Source organism: Haliaeetus albicilla, chromosome 9, assembly GCF_947461875.1.
Source record: "Haliaeetus albicilla chromosome 9, bHalAlb1.1, whole genome shotgun sequence".
Taxonomy (NCBI): domain Eukaryota; kingdom Metazoa; phylum Chordata; class Aves; order Accipitriformes; family Accipitridae; genus Haliaeetus; species Haliaeetus albicilla.
The window spans coordinates 44,552,596-44,560,958 of NC_091491.1; the positions used below are offsets into that span (position 1 = coordinate 44,552,596).

Genomic DNA, 8,363 nt, shown 5'->3' on the forward strand with positions numbered 1-8,363 from the left:
TTTCTGTCTCCTCTGTCCCTGCTGCTTATTTCTCCATCTCTGTCCAGACCCCTGTCCCTTCCCCCCCGCCCCGCCTTGCTGTTCCTCTGCCTTGCTTTCTTTCGCTACCTTTTCTGTCTGTCTTTCTCTGCCCTATTCCCTCTCCCGCCCTTTCTAACTGTGTCCGCCTGTCCAGCTAGCTGTCGCTTCTTTCTTTTTTCTGTTCCTCAGTACTTTTTTCTTTTTCCGTGTCTCTCTCCCGCTGCCCATCGCAGTTGGTTTTTTCCCCTCCAATGCTGGCCTGCTCTTTGTCCCTTTTGTCTCTCTGTGTCCTTCTGTCATGCTCCCTGTGTCTGTTTAATCCCTTCATCTCTGTCCTGCAGCCCGTCGCTATTTTTTTTTTTCCTCTTCCGTCCCTTTGTCCTGCTCCCCGTCCTTGTCTCTCTTTCCCTTGGTTCTGCCTCCCATCCTTTTTTCCTTTCTTGCTCCATCTCTCTGTCCTGCTCCCTATCCCTCCCGCGCTCTCTCTGTTTCTGCGTCCTTCTCCTTGCCTTTCCCCACGGTCTCTGTCTTGTACCCTCTTTGGTTTTCTTGTTTTCTGGGTGGCTGGGCCTGGCTACCCGCGGGGGTGCTTCGGCTGGGGGTTTGGGGTGGGGGCCTGGCCGTGCCGGTGATGGCGGGGAAATAAAGCCTGAAACGGCAATCGTGAAGCGACGCCCTGCCTGTGCTGGGGCTGCCCGGCAGAGGCGTGGGGCCGGGCCCTCCGCAGGTCCCGAGCACTCCCCGAAACTGTGTGTGGGGCCCCAGGGGTGCAGGGCTGTGGGGTGGCTACGCTCGGCGTCGCCCGTGGGCGCTGCAGGGTCAGAAATGGAGAACAAGTTTTCTGTTCCTGGGGCTTGACAACAGGCTCGCGTGGCTGATGTGGGGGCTCGGAAACAGACCGAGCTGCGCGGCTTTGGGCCCAGAAACAGAGGTCCGGCCCTGCGTGTTTGGGCCTTGAGAACGGGCTCAGCAGCCGGGTTTTTTGGCTCCCAAATGGGCCCCGAGTCAGCTGGTGTGGGGGCCAAAAGCGGGAGCCGGCTTGGCTGGTTTTGCAGGTGGGTGGGAGGGCGTTGGGGGCTGCGGGGGGAAGCGGGGGGCGGGCAGGGTGCGTGGACCCTCCCTGGAGATGGGGGTCTGGTTGTGTCGGACGCCGAAGTTTGGGAGTCCGGCACGCAGCAGGCCGAACTCAACATCTGTGATGGTCTGTGGGGGGGAAAGGCGCTTTTCAGACCCCACGTGCCCTCTTTGAGTCCAGCTCTTCTTTCTGCGCTGCTCAGAATAGTTGTTAAGTAATTAATTGCGCAAACTAACGAATATTTATTCGGCGTGTAACTCTGATGTTTAATCCCAATGCTCCAGTTTTGACAGCGGTTGATATACAACCTTATGGAAAGCCCAGACCGTTGCACGTAGCTGGAGCTTGTAAGGAGAAGCAGCTGAAATCAGCCGGAGCTTCAGTGCGGAGCTGGGGCTTCAACGAGCCAGAACTGTAGCAAGCGGGAGCTGGAACGAGGCGGGGTGTCCGCTGTCTGGAGCGTGCATTAGCCAGAGGCAAAAGTACCTGCGGCTGTAAGGAGCAGGAGGCGCGATTAGCTGGAGCGTCTTTTCGCTGGAGCGTCCGTCGGCCGGACTGCGCTCCCAGCACGGCGGAAGAGCGGCCGGGCGCGGGCAGGGCTGTCCGCAGCAAGCAGCTCCGAGCAGCAGGGAGGTGAGTTGTCCTTCTGCCAGCGGGGAGCCCGGCCTCTTCCCTCGGGCATGCAATCCACGCCGCGCTCCTCTCTCTGCGTGGAGGGTCTCTCCCGGTCCGTTCCCGCGGGCAGAAGCGAGGTGGGGGTCCCCTGTCTCTCCTGGGGCAGCCCCCCCTGCGAGGGGGCGCGGGCGAGGTGTCGTCGTCCCCTCGGTACCGGGCAAAGGGGAGAGAAACCGGCCGGTGGGAGCTCCTGGGGTGCAGAGCCCTTCCGGCAGAATCCTCCCCTGTCTTTTCACCGTTGGCTGGGTGTGACAAGCAGGTTCATTTCTCCGTCTCCTCTTCTCCCAGTGTCACCTTCCATGTCACACGAAGAAAATCCTGCGTGGTTAATTCCACTTGCTGCTCAGGTAATCAATCGCACGTATCGGGCTGGGGGAGCGGAGAGAAACACTTGCGAGTTCGAGGGCACTACAGATGCTCCACGTTAAACCCACAGAGAAGGCAAATTTGCTGCTAGTGCAGAAAAGCTGATGGAAAAATTGCTGTTCACAGATCGTGCCCTGTTCCTGAACTGGTCCCTTGATGTGTTTTTGTTTCAGGGGAAAGAATGAAATTTCCTGTCTGGTAAATTCAGAGCTGCCTGTTAGCTTCTTCAGGGTCGCGTGTTTCTCTTCTCTCTGTTCATACTGATTTGATGGGCAAGCTGGAAATAGCCTTTTACTTTTTTATGTATAACTGAATTTTTAGGAATATGTGGTGTCCCTGTAGTTCATTTTTGAGCACCTAGATGCCAGTAGAAATGTAATGAGTGAAACATGATGGGAACTGGTACTTAAACTTGATTTTTATTTGGTTTTTTTTTTTTTTCCTTCCCCATTAAGAGTGTTGATGGCATGTTGTCCCGTGGGACAATCCCCATTCCGTTCAGCGGAGTCTTCAGTCTAGGACTTTTAAGTAAACAAGTTTGTCCTTCCAAAAAGGGCCTAGTCATTCCTAGGACCGAGGCATAGACTTGGAGAGTCGCTTAAGTACATGATCGGAATTAAAGCCAACTTTCAGTTGACGTTGCTGCTGTTGGTCTTTGCTTTCATTGATTTCTCCACCACTCCCTCGTGGTTGGGAGCTCTGAATCGTAATGTTGTTCGGTCTCTAACACATTTCCACCCCCACCCCCCAAAAAAAGGAGAGGCAGTGTCTAAAAGTTAATTAGTTTCCTCACAAATGCGTGAGTAAATAAAATTTGAGTTATGATGATTAAAACCATAAAAACGACACCAGTCTTGCAGATCTGGACTATTTCTGAACAGGCATTCATCACACGCAGAAGTCGTCAGGGTACGGATCACCTGCGCTTCATGCTCTGACAAGAGAAAATGCTGAGGCAGGGATGAGCTCTGAAAGAAGAAGGAGAAAAAAAAAAAAAGAAGGCTACAGGGTCACGGTTTTGTTTTGTTGTTGTTTGATTTTAGAGAGTGCAATATTGACTGGTGCCAGCCTGCAGAGCTCTTCTGCTGCCTGGCCTCTCCTTCTCTTTCATGGCTGTAATTGTTGTTTGGATAATTGTAGAAGAGCAATTAAGTTACTTGCCTCTGTGAATGTGCTGGTAATACCAGGAAGGCAAATGCTTGAACCAGTAGTGAATAACTTGGCGACGAGTAGAATTTCTGAAGGAAGAACAGCAGCAGCAACAGGAAGCAAATAGCAAGTGACCAGAAACTTGCGTGTGTCAAAGGCATCAAAGCTTTCTTGCCGAACGTTGTTTGGCAATATGTTCCAAATGGCTTTTTTTGGTAAACGTAAATTTTCAGGAAGTTCAGGGCTGTGTGTGGCAAAACGTGTCCCTCTGCGTACGCGTCCTGCTACGTAAATAGCATGGGTCAGTGGCAAGTCCAGTGGCAGGGCTGCTGTTCCCTACTCTCGACGTTGCCGTGGTAGTGTTGCGGTATTTAGACCTTCACGGACGGGCCGAGGAACGGAAGGAGAATGCCCGTTTTCTGTAAGGGCTCAGAATGCCGACCCTTTTCTCTGCCTGCCACTCCCCTGTGCGTGAGATGAAGCTGTTTTATTTTTCTCCCTTGTTCCTGGTCTAAATATTTCTGGAGCTGTTGCTGCTGTGGGTTTGCAATTGGTGTTACTGCGTTTTTGTAGCGTTCTAGCGATGGGTCGTTTTTGCTGTGGCGAAGCGTCAAGATACGGTTTTCGGTTTAAAGCGTCGGAAACTACGTTCACGGAAACCAGTAACTCGCGGCGTAGGGGAAACCAATCTGGCGTGTGCAGCTGTGCTCGCAGGGGTGCTGTCCTGGTTTCAGCTGGGATGTAGTTAGCTGTCTTCCTAGTAGCTGGTACAGTGCTACGTTTTGAGTTCAGTATGTGAAGAATGTTGATAACACTGATGTTTTCAGTTGTTGCTCAGTAGTGTTTAGACTACAGTCAAGGATTTTTCAGCTTCTCATGCCCAGCCAGGGCACCTGACCCAAACTGGCCAACAGTGTATTCCATACCATGTGACGTCCCATCTAGTTTAGGAACTGGGAAGTGGGGGGGGGGGCGGGGATTCGCCGCTCGGGGACTGGCTGGGTGTCAGTCGGCGGGTGGTGAGCAATTGCCCTGCGCATCATTTGTACATTTCAATCCTTTTATTACTACTGTTGTCATTTTATTAGTGTTATCATTATCATTATTAGTCTCTTCTTTTCTGTTCTATTAAATCGTTCTTATCTCAACCCAGGAGTTTTACTTCTTTTCCTGATTTTCTCCCCCATCCCACTGGCTGGGGGGGGAGTGAGTGAGCGGCTGCGTGGTGCTTAGTTGCTGGCTGGGGTTAAACCACGACAGTCCTTTTGGCGCCCAACGTGGGGCACGAAGGGTTGAGATAACGACAAACCTGACCAGAGCTTGTTAAAACAAATTTGTCCTAAGCATTCATTATGTTGATTTATGTATTCTTAGAGTTGTTGCTCTGGTTTTTAAGGCTCTGTTATGTATCACCTCGCTTGCTGTATGTAGTTCCTCTTCTACTGCTTATCATCCGTGGGAGGTGGATTAAGGTTTTCGCTTTGATGTATGGTATAACTCTGGTTTATGGTATGATAAAGTCATCGGCTGTGGGATTAATCCGGTATTTGCACTTAGCATTGTCACCTTTATACTGCGGGAGCCATCTGTGGGAAACTATTAATAATTATACCATTTACCTTTCCTCCATGGAAAACCAGTCTGTGGGTGGGGTACCTTTCTTCCCCTCTCCTTTCTCCTTCGGTCCAGTTACAATGGTGTTTGAGAATTTTGAAAAATTTGAATACTCCTGGAATGTTGGGACTAGCACGGTCCTAGCCCTACTGCTAGGAATTAGCATACTTCTGAATGTGGTTCAGCTCTCGTTTAAGGTTAAACAGCTATTTAAGAAGATCACCCAGAGATGTGCCCCAAGGCTGGATAATTATGAGTGGCAGGGTGTGTGGGGTAGTATGGGCAAATACCTAGAAAAGTGGGCACCTCCGACGTTTTGGAAATTCACCCCTGAACAAGTGCAGGATCCAGAAGAACTAGTAAAATATTTGGAAAAGGTATGCTGTCACCCCGGCAGCTCCAGAGAGATACAAATCACTGCAACGTGCTGGGGCCTGGCCCATGCCTATCGAGCCCTGTTTGACACCACTCAGTACCCTCAAGGGGAAGAGAAAGTCTCTGGACCTAACAACAAAATGGTGAGCACCGCGGCCACCCAAACCTTGGCAACGGGCGCTGCGGCCCCTCCAGCCCCGGCAATGAGCATTGCAGGCACCCAGACCTTGGCGACAGGCACCGTGACCCCTCCAGCCCCGGCGACGAGAACTCGGGCTACCCAAACCTCAACAACAGGCACTGCAGCCCCTCCAGCCCTGGCAATGAGTACAGCAGCTACCCAAACCTCAGCAACGGGCACTGGGCACTGCAGTCCCTCCAGCCCCAGTGACGAGCACTGCTGCTACCCAAACCTCGGTGACAGACACTGCGGTTATCCAAAACCCAGTGAGCGATACTGCAACTGAACCAGCGGACCAACCTGCACCAGCATCAGTTGCCCCTGTACAGAAAAAGAAATATACAAAAAAATCAGTTCGCTTAGCGAAGGATGAAGATGAACCAGGGTCATCACGGGAACCGGAGGAAGAGGCAGAACCAGAGGTAATAACCCGGTCCCTATCCTTGAGTGAGCTGCGGGATCTGCGAAAAGACTTTGGCCGCCGTATAGGTGAGCATATTATCACCTGGCTCCTCCGATGCTGGGACAATGGGGCTAATAGCTTGGAATTAGAAGGTAGGGAAGCCAAGTAGCTGGGATCGCTTGCCAGGGAAGGTGGCATTGACAAGGCAGTTGGAAGAGGGACACAAGCCATCAGCCTCTGGAGGCGACTCCTGTCAAGTGTGAAGGAAAGGTACCCCTTTAAGGAAGATGTTATATGTCAATCAAGCAAGTGGACCACCATGGAAAAAGGTATTCAAAATCTGAGGGAATTAGCTGTGCTAGAGACCATCTATCATGACCCGGACAACCCACAATTACCCAAAGATCCAAACGAAGTCCAATGCACACAACCCATGTGGCGGAAGTTTGTACGGAGCGCACCATCATCCTATGCCAACGCATTGGCAATAATGGCCTGGAAGGATGAAGAGGCACCGACAGTGGAGGAAGTGGCTCGCCAACTCCGTCAATACGAAGAAAATCTCTCCTCCTCCCTACAAGCCTGCATTGCAGCTGTGGAGAAGCTGTCCGAGGATGTCCAACAAATCAAAGAGGATATGTCCTACTCCACACGTGTAAGGACCAATGTCTCAGCTATTAGGAGTGAGCGCTCCTCTTCCCAAGAGAGAGAATATAGAAGGTACACACCGCGAGGTACCCTGTGGTTTTACCTATGTGATCAGGGAGAGGACATGAGGAAATGGGACGGAAAACCTACCTCGGTCCTAAATGCACGGGTACGTGAACTGCGAGGAAAAACCACCACAAAAGGGGATTCTACCAGGAAAAATGCCGCTCCAGTTTCCAAACAGAGTAGAAGGGCTGATTTCATTTCCGATCCTCTTGAAGGGACTTCTGAGCCAATTTTACGAGAAGTGAATACTGAATACTCTAACCAGAATTAGAGGGGCCCTGCCTCCAGCCAGGTGGAGGAAAGGGATAACCGGGTCTATTGGACTGTGTGGATTCAATGGCCTGGCACGTCAGACCCACAGGAGTATAAGGCTCTAGTAGACACCGGCACACAGTGCACTCTAATGCCATCAAGTTATAAAGGGACAGAATCCATTTGTATTTCTGGTGTGACAGGGGGATCCCAAGAATTAACTGTATTGGAAGCTGAAGTAAGCCTAACTGGAAATGAATGGCAGAAACACCCCATTGTGACTGGTCCAGAGGCTCCGTGTATCCTTGGCATAGACTATCTCAGGAGGGGGTATTTTAAGGACCCGAAGGGGTATCGATGGGCTTTTGGTATAGCTGCCTTGGAGACGGAGGGCACTGAACAGCTGTCTACCCTGCCTGGTCTCTCTCAAGACCCTTCGATTGTGGGGTTGCTCAAGGTTGAAGAACAACAAGTGCCAATTGCTACCACGACGGTGCACCGGCGGCAATATCGCACCAACCGAGACTCTCTGATTCCCATCCACAAGTTGATTCGCCAACTGGAGAGCCAAGGAGTGATCAGCAAAACCCTCTCACCCTTTAATAGTCCCATATGGCCAGTGCGGAAGTCTAATGGGGAGTTGTATTGGTTTTATGTGGCAAGGTTTTGGTAGCGGGGGGGGGTTACAGGGGTGACTCCTGTAAGAAGCTGCTGGAAGCTTCCCCTGTGTTCGAGAGAGAGCGAGCCTATACCAGCTGGCTCTAAGATGGACCCGCCGCCGGCCAAGGCCGAGCCAATCAGTGATAGTGGTAACGCCTCTGTGATAACATTTTTAAGAAGGAAAAAAAAGTTGGGACGTGGAAAACAGCCATCAGAGAGAGGAGTGAGAACATGTAAGAGAAACAAGCCTGCGGACACCAAGGTCAGTGCAGAAGGAGGGGGAGGAGATGTTCCAGGCGCCGGAGCGAAGATTCCACTGCAGCCCGTGGTGAAGACCCTGGTGAGGCAGGCTGTCCCCCTGCAGTCCAGGGAGGTCCATGGTGGGGCAGATATCCACCTGCAGCCCGTGGAGGACCCCACGCCGGAGCAGGTGGGTTCCTGAAGGAGGCTGTGACCCCGTGGGAACCCTGCACTGGAGCAGGTTCCTGGCAGGACCTGCGGATCTGTGGAGAGAGGAGCCCACGGAGCAGGTTTTCTGGCAGGACTTGTGACCCCGTGGGGGACCCACGCTGGAGCAGTCTGTGCCTGAAGGACTGCACACCGTGGAAAGGACCCATGCTGGAGCAGTTCGTGAAGAACTGCAGCCCGTGGGAATGGCCCACGTTGGAGAAAGTTCGTGGAGGACTGTCTCCCGTGGGTGGGACCCCACGTTGGAGCAGGGGAAGAGTGTGATGAGCCCTCGCCCTGAGGAGGTGAAGCGGCAGAAAATAACATGTGATGACCGTAAACCCCATCCCTGTCCCCCTTGTGCCGCTGGGGGGGCTTGGTGGAGAAATCCGGGAGTGAAGTTGTGCCCGGGAAGAAGGGAGGGGTGGAGG

General features: G+C 52.3%; 1 long non-coding RNA gene across 1 annotated transcript; it reads left to right on the plus strand.

The window, feature by feature from the left end:
- Positions 1-1,191: 1,191 nt before the first annotated feature.
- LOC138686931 (uncharacterized) lies at positions 1,192-3,137 on the plus strand. The gene is made up of 3 exons (XR_011326283.1): positions 1,192-1,729; positions 2,060-2,118; positions 2,593-3,137. It is a non-coding gene; the product is annotated as an uncharacterized lncRNA (long non-coding RNA).
- The last annotated feature ends 5,226 nt before the right edge of the window (positions 3,138-8,363 follow it).